Source organism: Bubalus kerabau, chromosome 4 (assembly GCF_029407905.1).
Source record: "Bubalus kerabau isolate K-KA32 ecotype Philippines breed swamp buffalo chromosome 4, PCC_UOA_SB_1v2, whole genome shotgun sequence".
Lineage (NCBI taxonomy): Eukaryota > Metazoa > Chordata > Mammalia > Artiodactyla > Bovidae > Bubalus > Bubalus kerabau.
Window position 1 is genome coordinate 903,314 of NC_073627.1, and position 8,115 is coordinate 911,428.

Genomic DNA, 8,115 nt, shown 5'->3' on the forward strand with positions numbered 1-8,115 from the left:
TACAAATGTTCATTCACAGGGGACAGTTTCAGGAAATTACATCAATGCAAATACTGGAGTGAATAGCCATTCCCTTCTTCAATAAGGAATAGCCATTCCTTCTGGGTTGGGATCATCCCAACCCAGGGATCGAACGTGAGTCTCCTGCATTTCCGGCAAAGTCTTTACTGTCTGTGTCACTGGGGAAGCCCTTACATCAATATAATAGAGCATACACAGTTAATTGCAAAGACTCATTTCCCTGGCCAGGGATCAAACCTGCAACCCCTACATTGGAAGGAAAGTCCTAACCACTTGACCACCAGGGAAGTCTCAAGAATACAACCAGACAACAGTAGTGTTATGTATTTCCAAAGCATTCTATAAAAGCATATACTGCTTTTTTAATTGAAAAGCTGGGAGAAAAACATTATTAAAGATTAGAAAACAGTCATCATTTCTTTAAGCCACAGAGTCAGCTTATCTCAGCAGTTCTCAGATCAGCTGGGTCAGATGCAGCTGGCCTTGGTCTGGTCAGGTTGGCTGAGCTGATTCAGGTGTTTTTACTGAGCTGCCAGGGCTTCCCAGGTAGCCCAGGGGAGGGACCCACCTGCCGGTGCAGGAAGTGTAAGAGTTCGAGCCCTGGGTCGGGAAGATCCCCCGGAGAAGGTCATGGCCTCCCACTCCAGTATTCTTGCCTGGAGAATCCCATGGACAGAGGAGCCGGCCGGCTACAGTCCAGGGGTCATGTAGAGTTGGACACGACTGAGTGAGCAGGCACACACACTGAAGTGCCAAGCAGCGAGGGGGTGCTGCCTTGGGAAGCCAGCTGACATCTGGTTGGGACGACGGGTAGCACGTGTCTCCCATCACACAGCGGGCTCGTCTGGACTCCTTCACGTGACGGCTCAGGCTCCACGGCTGCAAGAACGGAAGGATTCCCTGGGGCCGGGGCTCTGGAAGTTTAAGCCTGGAAATCGCACGTCATCTTCACTGTATTCCACTGGCAAAGAAAGACGAGTTGAGCCCAGGTCCTGGGGCAGTGAGACTGAGGACCTTGCCTCTTGGTGATGAGTGAGCTGCAGACAACCGTGGTTCTTCGTGCGATCTGCTATGTAGCAGTGCCAGTCACTCACTTGACACATGTTTACCGTCTGCTGTGCTCCGTGCTGGCGCGTGCCCTTTCCGTGGGGAGAGACACCCATTTCACTGGAGAGTGTCACCCACCTGAGCGCCGAGCACACAGTAGCTGCTCAGGGAACCCTTGTGGAAGTAGGGAGGGCACGGGCTCAGCCTCAGCGCCTCCTGCCAACGCCACTGAGGAGCCTCTAAGAAGCCTTGCTATTACTCCCCAGGTGAGAGGCAAGCAAACCATTCCAATGCAGACGCGCATGAGAGCAAAGAAGGGCCTCCTCTACGAGGAACAAACAGAATGCTCAGTTGTCGCAGGTGCAGCCCCGTCCAGGACAAGGAGACTGCCACCAGCTCCGCTTTATACAGGAGAGAAAAAAGCAACCTCCTGTTCATTAGGAGGAGTCATTATTCTGAGTTTAGACACAAGCAGACAAACACAGGGAAGAATATATTTCTTTGGTATCGCCACTAATACCAGCTCTAGACGCCCCAGGAGGCAGCTTGCTAGGCTGAGATTCACAAACAGGATTCAGAGAGTTGAGGAGGCTGGGGAAGGGGTGTGTGTGTGTGTGTGTGTGTGTGTGTACGTGTGTATGAGAGGGAGGGAGAGAGGAAAGAAGTGGAAAGCTTCAAATCTTTTCAGAAGAGCACACAGAATGCCTCTGAAGATGTTGGTTTGCTTTGGGTGTTTATTTTTTAAAAAATTGAAGACCTCCTCTTTTCCAGGGAAGAGGTGTCCGGAGCAGCTGCTCCTTGACCCGCTGTCTGCGTCTGCCTCCCTGCCCTGTGCCTTCGAGGCGGCTGCTCCTGGAGGCGAGACCACAGTCTGTTCCACCGAGAAACCGGACCCTGCCCCTGTCTGAACAGCTCACAGCGCCTTCCGGGATGCACGGGGAGATGCCCGATGATGACCCCACCCAGTCCTGGTCCTCCTGTGGCCCAGGAGTGCAGACACTCTGTGTGTCTTGCAAGACGGGGAGGAAGAGGCTGGTGGGGAAGAGTGGAGGGGTTGCAGGCCAGTGAGCTACCAGGCAGGTCATGGTCCAGCGTGTGGTCCTGAGACCCTAATAGCTCTCCCCCTTCCTCATCAGGTAAACTTCAGGTGAGCTACTACATGGTGCCAGCCTCCATTCCTCACTGGTCAAATGGAAAGGCTGATTGTGTCTATTCAGCATATAATAATTGTAAATTTTGTTGTTCTGTGGCTCAGTCGTGTCTGACTCTTTGCTGTCCCATGGACTGTAGTCCACGAGGCTCCTCTGTCCATGGGATTCCCTGGACAAGAATACAAGAGTGGCTTGCCACGCTCTTCTCCAGGGGATCTTCCCGACCCAGGGATCGAACCTGGATCTCCTGCATTGAAAGCAGATTCTTTACTGTCTGAGCCACAGGGGCTTGTTAATCGTATATTTAGCATGTGATAACTGTTAAACTCTTAGCGGACACCAAGTGCTCAGTAAAGCGCCGGGCTGTTGTCTGCACGGTTGTGTTCCCTCAAAATTCATGTGTTGAAGTCTTAACCTCTGATGTGACGGAATGTGCAGGTGAGGACTTCGGGAAGTAATTAAATTTGGATGAAGGAGTCGGAGTGGGGCCACCATTAAGGGATTGATGCCGAGGAGCGAGCGTTCTGCCACGACCAGGCGAGGAACCCAGGAAGAGGGCACCCCCAGCGGAACCCGGAAAGACAGCGCCCCTAGAGGAACCCGGGAAGACAGCGCCCCTAGAGGAACCCGGGAAGAGGGCACCCCCAGCGGAACCCGGAAAGACAGCGCCCCTAGAGGAACCCGGGAAGACAGCGCCCCTAGAGGAACCCAGGAAGAGGGCACCCCCAGCGGAACCCGGAAAGACAGCGCCCCTAGAGGAACCCGGGAAGACAGCGCCCCTAGAGGAACCCGGGAAGAGGGCACCCCCAGCGGAACCCGGGAAGACAGCGCCCCTAGAGGAACCCGCGAAGACAGCGCCCCTAGAGGAACCCGGAAAGACAGCGCCCCTAGAGGAACCCGGAAAGACAGCGCCCCTAGAGGAACCCGCGAAGACAGCGCCCCTAGAGGAACCCGCGAAGACAGCGCCTCCAGCGGAACCCAGAAAGACAGCGCCCCTAGAGGAACCCGCGAAGACAGCGCCCCTAGAGGAACCCGCGAAGACAGCGCCTCCAGCGGAACCCAGAAAGACAGCGCCCCTAGAGGAACCCGGGAAGACAGCGCCCCCAGCGGAACCCGGAAAGACAGCGCCCCTAGAGGAACCCGCGAAGACAGCGCCCCTAGAGGAACCCGCGAAGACAGCACCTCCAGCAGAACCCGGAAAGACAGCGCCCCTAGAGGAACCCAGGAAGAGGGCACCCCCAGCGGAACCCGGAAAGACAGCGCCCCTAGAGGAACCCGCGAAGACAGCACCTCCAGCGGAACCCAGAAAGACAGCGCCCCTAGAGGAACCCGGGAAGAGGGCACCCCCAGCGGAACCCGGAAAGACAGCGCCCCTAGAGGAACCCGCGAAGACAGCGCCCCTAGAGGAACCCGGAAAGACAGCGCCCCTAGAGGAACCCGGGAAGACAGCGCCCCCAGCGGAACCCGGAAAGACAGCGCCCCTAGAGGAACCCGTGAAGACAGCGCCCCTAGAGGAACCCGGAAAGACAGCGCCCCTAGAGGAACCCGGGAAGACAGCGCCCCCAGCGGAACCCGGAAAGACAGCGCCCCTAGAGGAACCCGGAAAGACAGCGCCCCTAGAGGAACCCGGAAAGACAGCGCCCCTAGAGGAACCCGCGAAGACAGCGCCCCTAGAGGAACCCGGAAAGACAGCGCCCCTAGAGGAACCCGCGAAGACAGCGCCCCTAGAGGAGTCCGGAAAGACAGCGCCCCTAGAGGAACCCGCGAAGACAGCGCCCCTAGAGGAACCCGCGAAGACAGCGCCCCTAGAGGAACCCGGGAAGACAGCGCCCCTAGAGGAACCCGGGAAGACAGCGCCCCTAGAGGAACCCGGGAAGACAGCGCCCCTAGAGGAACCCGGGAAGACAGCGCCCCTAGAGGAACCCGGGAAGACAGCGCCTCTAGAGGAACCCAGAAAGACAGCGCCCCTAGAGGAACCCGGGAAGACAGCGCCTCTAGAGGAACCCGGGAAGACAGCGCCCCTAGAGGAACCCGGGAAGACAGCGCCTCTAGAGGAACCTGGAAAGACAGCGCCCCCAGCGGAACCCGGAAAGACAGCGCCCCTAGAGGAACCCGGAAAGACAGCGCCCCTAGAGGAACCCAGAAAGACAGCGCCCCTAGAGGAACCCGGGAAGACAGCGCCTCTAGAGGAACCCGGGAAGACAGCGCCCCTAGAGGAACCCGGGAAGACAGCGCCTCTAGAGGAACCTGGAAAGACAGCGCCCCCAGCGGAACCCGGAAAGACAGCGCCCCTAGAGGAACCCGGAAAGACAGCGCCCCTAGAGGAACCCGGGAAGAGAGCTCCCCTAGCGGAACCCGGGAAGAGAGCACCCCTAGAACCCACCATGCGGCCCCTGCTCTCGGAACCCCAGCCATGAGAACTGAACGTTTGGTCAAGCCTCCTTCCTGAAGAGCAGCTCTGGTGCAAGCTAGTGGAGAAGGTTTCTCCTCCCTCCAAACTCGCATCTCCAATTGTGAAAAGCCGGACTTGTTTATCAGACGTTTATTGGTTCCACTGTGGCTTCTGGGGCAGCAGTAGAATGGATCTCTGCCCCAGAGAAACTGGTCAAATGGCCTTTGGAAACAGATGGCATTTTGTGCCAGTGACCATGGAGAAACAGAGCACGATCTGTGGTCCTCCAGGCCCCTTTCATCAGGCAGGCGGAGAACCAGCACCCTGAATGAGGGATGAGCACAGAAAGTCCACTCCCTCGGGGTCATGGCTGCACTCTCCTAAGTATTCATTCTAGACACACAAATAGCCAATTAAGGTGCCAGAGTAAAGGAGATGGGGACTGAACGCGTCATGTGATTTCCTTTCTCAGGAATCTAACAAGCAATTATTTTCATCCCAGTTAAGGAACCATTCTTTCTTGGAGCCCAAGGAGGTAGGTCCCTGCCGACTCCCCAGTGATGGGCTGGGCTCCCTCTCCACCATCTTATCTGTCAGGGCCAAAGTTCCAGGAGTCACCCACGGGGCTTCCCTTTCTCCCTGTTTACACATGGCTTAATCTTCCATCTTCCTCCAATGACTGGCTAGGGGCCTTCACCCCCAGGCTCTGTTCACAGCCCTGCCATCTTCACCAACATCTCTTTTAAATGTCATAGCCCGGGCATCAGGCAGGGAGGAAGAATTAAACTGGCTTTCTCCAAGCTAAGACCCTGAACGGCCAACCTGTTTATTTCTTGTCCTAAGGGTGATGGAGAGCCATTGGACATCATTAGATGTGTGTCATGAGGGGCTCACACCGATGTGAAGGGACTGAATGGGCCACAACTAGAAACAGAAAGGCTCAGAGGCACTCATGGAAATATCACAGGGTCAGATGTGACTGTAAGATCAAAGGGGATCTTTGTTATAATGTCAAAGGGGATAATAGTTTAACAAAGTAAAATTATATTTATTTTTCATAGTCAAGAAATATGGAGGTATGGCTAGTGCAGTTTTCTTGGTGTCAGGGACCCAACTCCTAGTTCATTGTTTTTCCATAATGGCTTCCAGTCACATAGTCATCTTGTGATCCAAGATGGCTGCTGGAGCACCAGGCATCACATTCCAGTTAGAAGGAAGAAGGGAAAGGGAAAAGGAAACACATGTTGTTCATTTAAGGACAATTCCTGAAAGTGAAAGTTGCATATGTCAATTCTGTTTTAGGTGGAGCTTAGTTGCATGTGTTTCCTTGCTGTCAAGAGAGGCTGGGTTGCTGTTGTTGTTCAGTCACTCAGTCGTGTCCAACTCTTTGTGACCCCATGGACTGCAGCATGCCAGTCTTCCCTGTCCTTCACCATCACCCAGAGTTTCCTCAAACTCATGTCCATCAAGTTGGTGATGGCATCCAACCATCTTATCCTCTGTTGTCCCCTTCTCCCACCTTCAATCTTTCTCAGCATCAGGGTCTCTTCCAATGAGTCAGTTCTTTGCATCAGGTGGCCAAAGTATTGGAGCTTCAGCTTCAGCATCAGTCCTTCCAATGAATATTCAGGGTTGTTTTCCTTTAGGATTGACTGGTTTGATCTCCTTGCTGTTCAAGGGACTCTCTAGAGTCTTCTCCAACACTATAGTTTGAAAGCATCAATCCTTCAGCTCTCAGCCTTTTTTATAGTCCAGCTCTCACATCCATACATGACTACTGGGAAAGCCATAGCTTTGACTACACGGGTATTTGTTGGCAAAGTCTTTGCTTTCTAATAGTAGTCCAGGCTTGTCATAGCTTTTCTTCCAAGCAGCAAGTGTCTTTTAATTTCAGGGCTGCAGTCACCATCCGCAGTGATTTTGGAGCCCAAGAAAATAAAGTCTGTCGCTATTTCCATTGTTTACCCATCTATTTGCCATTAAGTGATGGGACCAGATGCCATGATCTTAGTTTTTTGAATGTTGAGTTTTAAGCCAACATTTAAGAGAGGCTGGGACATGTCTTATTCACGGCAGCCACATGTCCAGCCAAACAGCAGGGGCCCTGTGACTATGGACGAGCCCATAGCTCGGAGTAGCTGGGAGTGGCGTTCATCACCTCGACCACGTGAATGCACTCCCCTCCCTCCCACAGCTGACGTCCTCTCCCCAAACGTTGGGCCCTGGAATCTGTCTCCCTCCTCCCATCCTGAGCCGGGCACCGCAGGGGTCAGAGACAGACAGGAGCTCTCATCCTGCTCACAACTGCAAGTCCTATTGACAGAGAGTAGGTGGGCAAGAGGTTTTTTTTTTTTTTTGGAGATGTTTTGTTTTTAAAGACATTTTTTTAAGAGTTTTAGGTTAACAGTTGAAAGGAAGGTACTTTGAGGAGAGAAGACAACAACATGACCTTGGCAAACTGAGCTGAAGAAGACCTGCTGGAAGGGCTGGAGGCACATGGGGCGTTTGGGGGAGGGCTAGGGAACCGGGTTTTCACACGCCCCGACCTGGGCTGCCATCTAGCTCTCCATCCTCTCTCTGCCGCCTGGATGTCTCAGCCGCTCTGCCTGCCTGGCCAAGTGGCTGCCCGTTCTCTTCGGTCCAGCCCAGGCGTCCACTCCTCTGCGACCCAAGTGCCCCGGCATCTCTGATGTGCCCACGTGCACTGACGGGGTTAGAGCTCCTACGACCCAGAGGGGCGCCCCCGTCACCTGCCCTGGAGCCAGGACTTACGGAGGGCAGGGCCTGCACAGTGACTCGGCGTCTGTAGGGAACCTCTGTGACCTTTCTAACGTGAGACCCATTAGGTTTCGGGGGTCACGTGTGGATAGCAGGTGAGCACCTTGTTTCCGGAGGTGAATTCATCAGTTACCCGGATCAGCCATTTGTGCACAAAGGACACTTCTCCGGAGCAAAGTCTGTCTGGCCGCCGGGCAGTTTCCGGAGCGGGCGACCCGGAGCTGCGAGGCAGGCTGTGCATCGCTCTAGCCTCTCCTGGAGGCCTCCCACCGCTTCCGCCTCTCCCACTCCTCCCTCTCCACCTGCCCCTCCGGTCCTCCACCTCCTGGAGCTCAGCGCGGGGAGAGGCTCCCTCTCCCGGCCCAGGAGACAGTGGAGTCAAAGCCGTGCAGATGGCCTCTGCGGAGAGAAGGGGGCTCTACCCCAGCCTCCCTCCCCTGCCCCGGCCCCGGGGGCCCCTTGAGCCCTGGGCACCGGAAGTTAGGATGCTCTGAGAACGCTCTTCCCAGCACTGCTTCCGCCTCAGGCTGCGCTTGGACCTCTCACGCCAGCAGCACTGCTAACTCTTTGCGACCCCATGGGCTGCAGCAGGCCAGGCTCCTCTGTCCTCCACTGTCTCCCAGAGTTTGCTCCAATTCACATATACTGACTCTGTTAAGTCTTTGATGCTATCTAACCATCTCATCCTCTGCCACTCCCGTTCCTTTTGCCCTCAATCTTTCCCAG

General features: G+C 55.1%; 1 long non-coding RNA gene across 1 annotated transcript; it reads left to right on the forward strand.

Moving 5' to 3' along the window:
• The first annotated feature begins 350 nt into the window (after nt 1–350).
• LOC129651084 (uncharacterized) lies at nt 351–2,317 on the forward strand. Its single transcript, XR_008713988.1, has 2 exons — nt 351–1,334; nt 1,840–2,317. It is a non-coding gene; the product is annotated as an uncharacterized LOC129651084 (long non-coding RNA).
• Nucleotides 2,318–8,115: the final 5,798 nt, after the last annotated feature.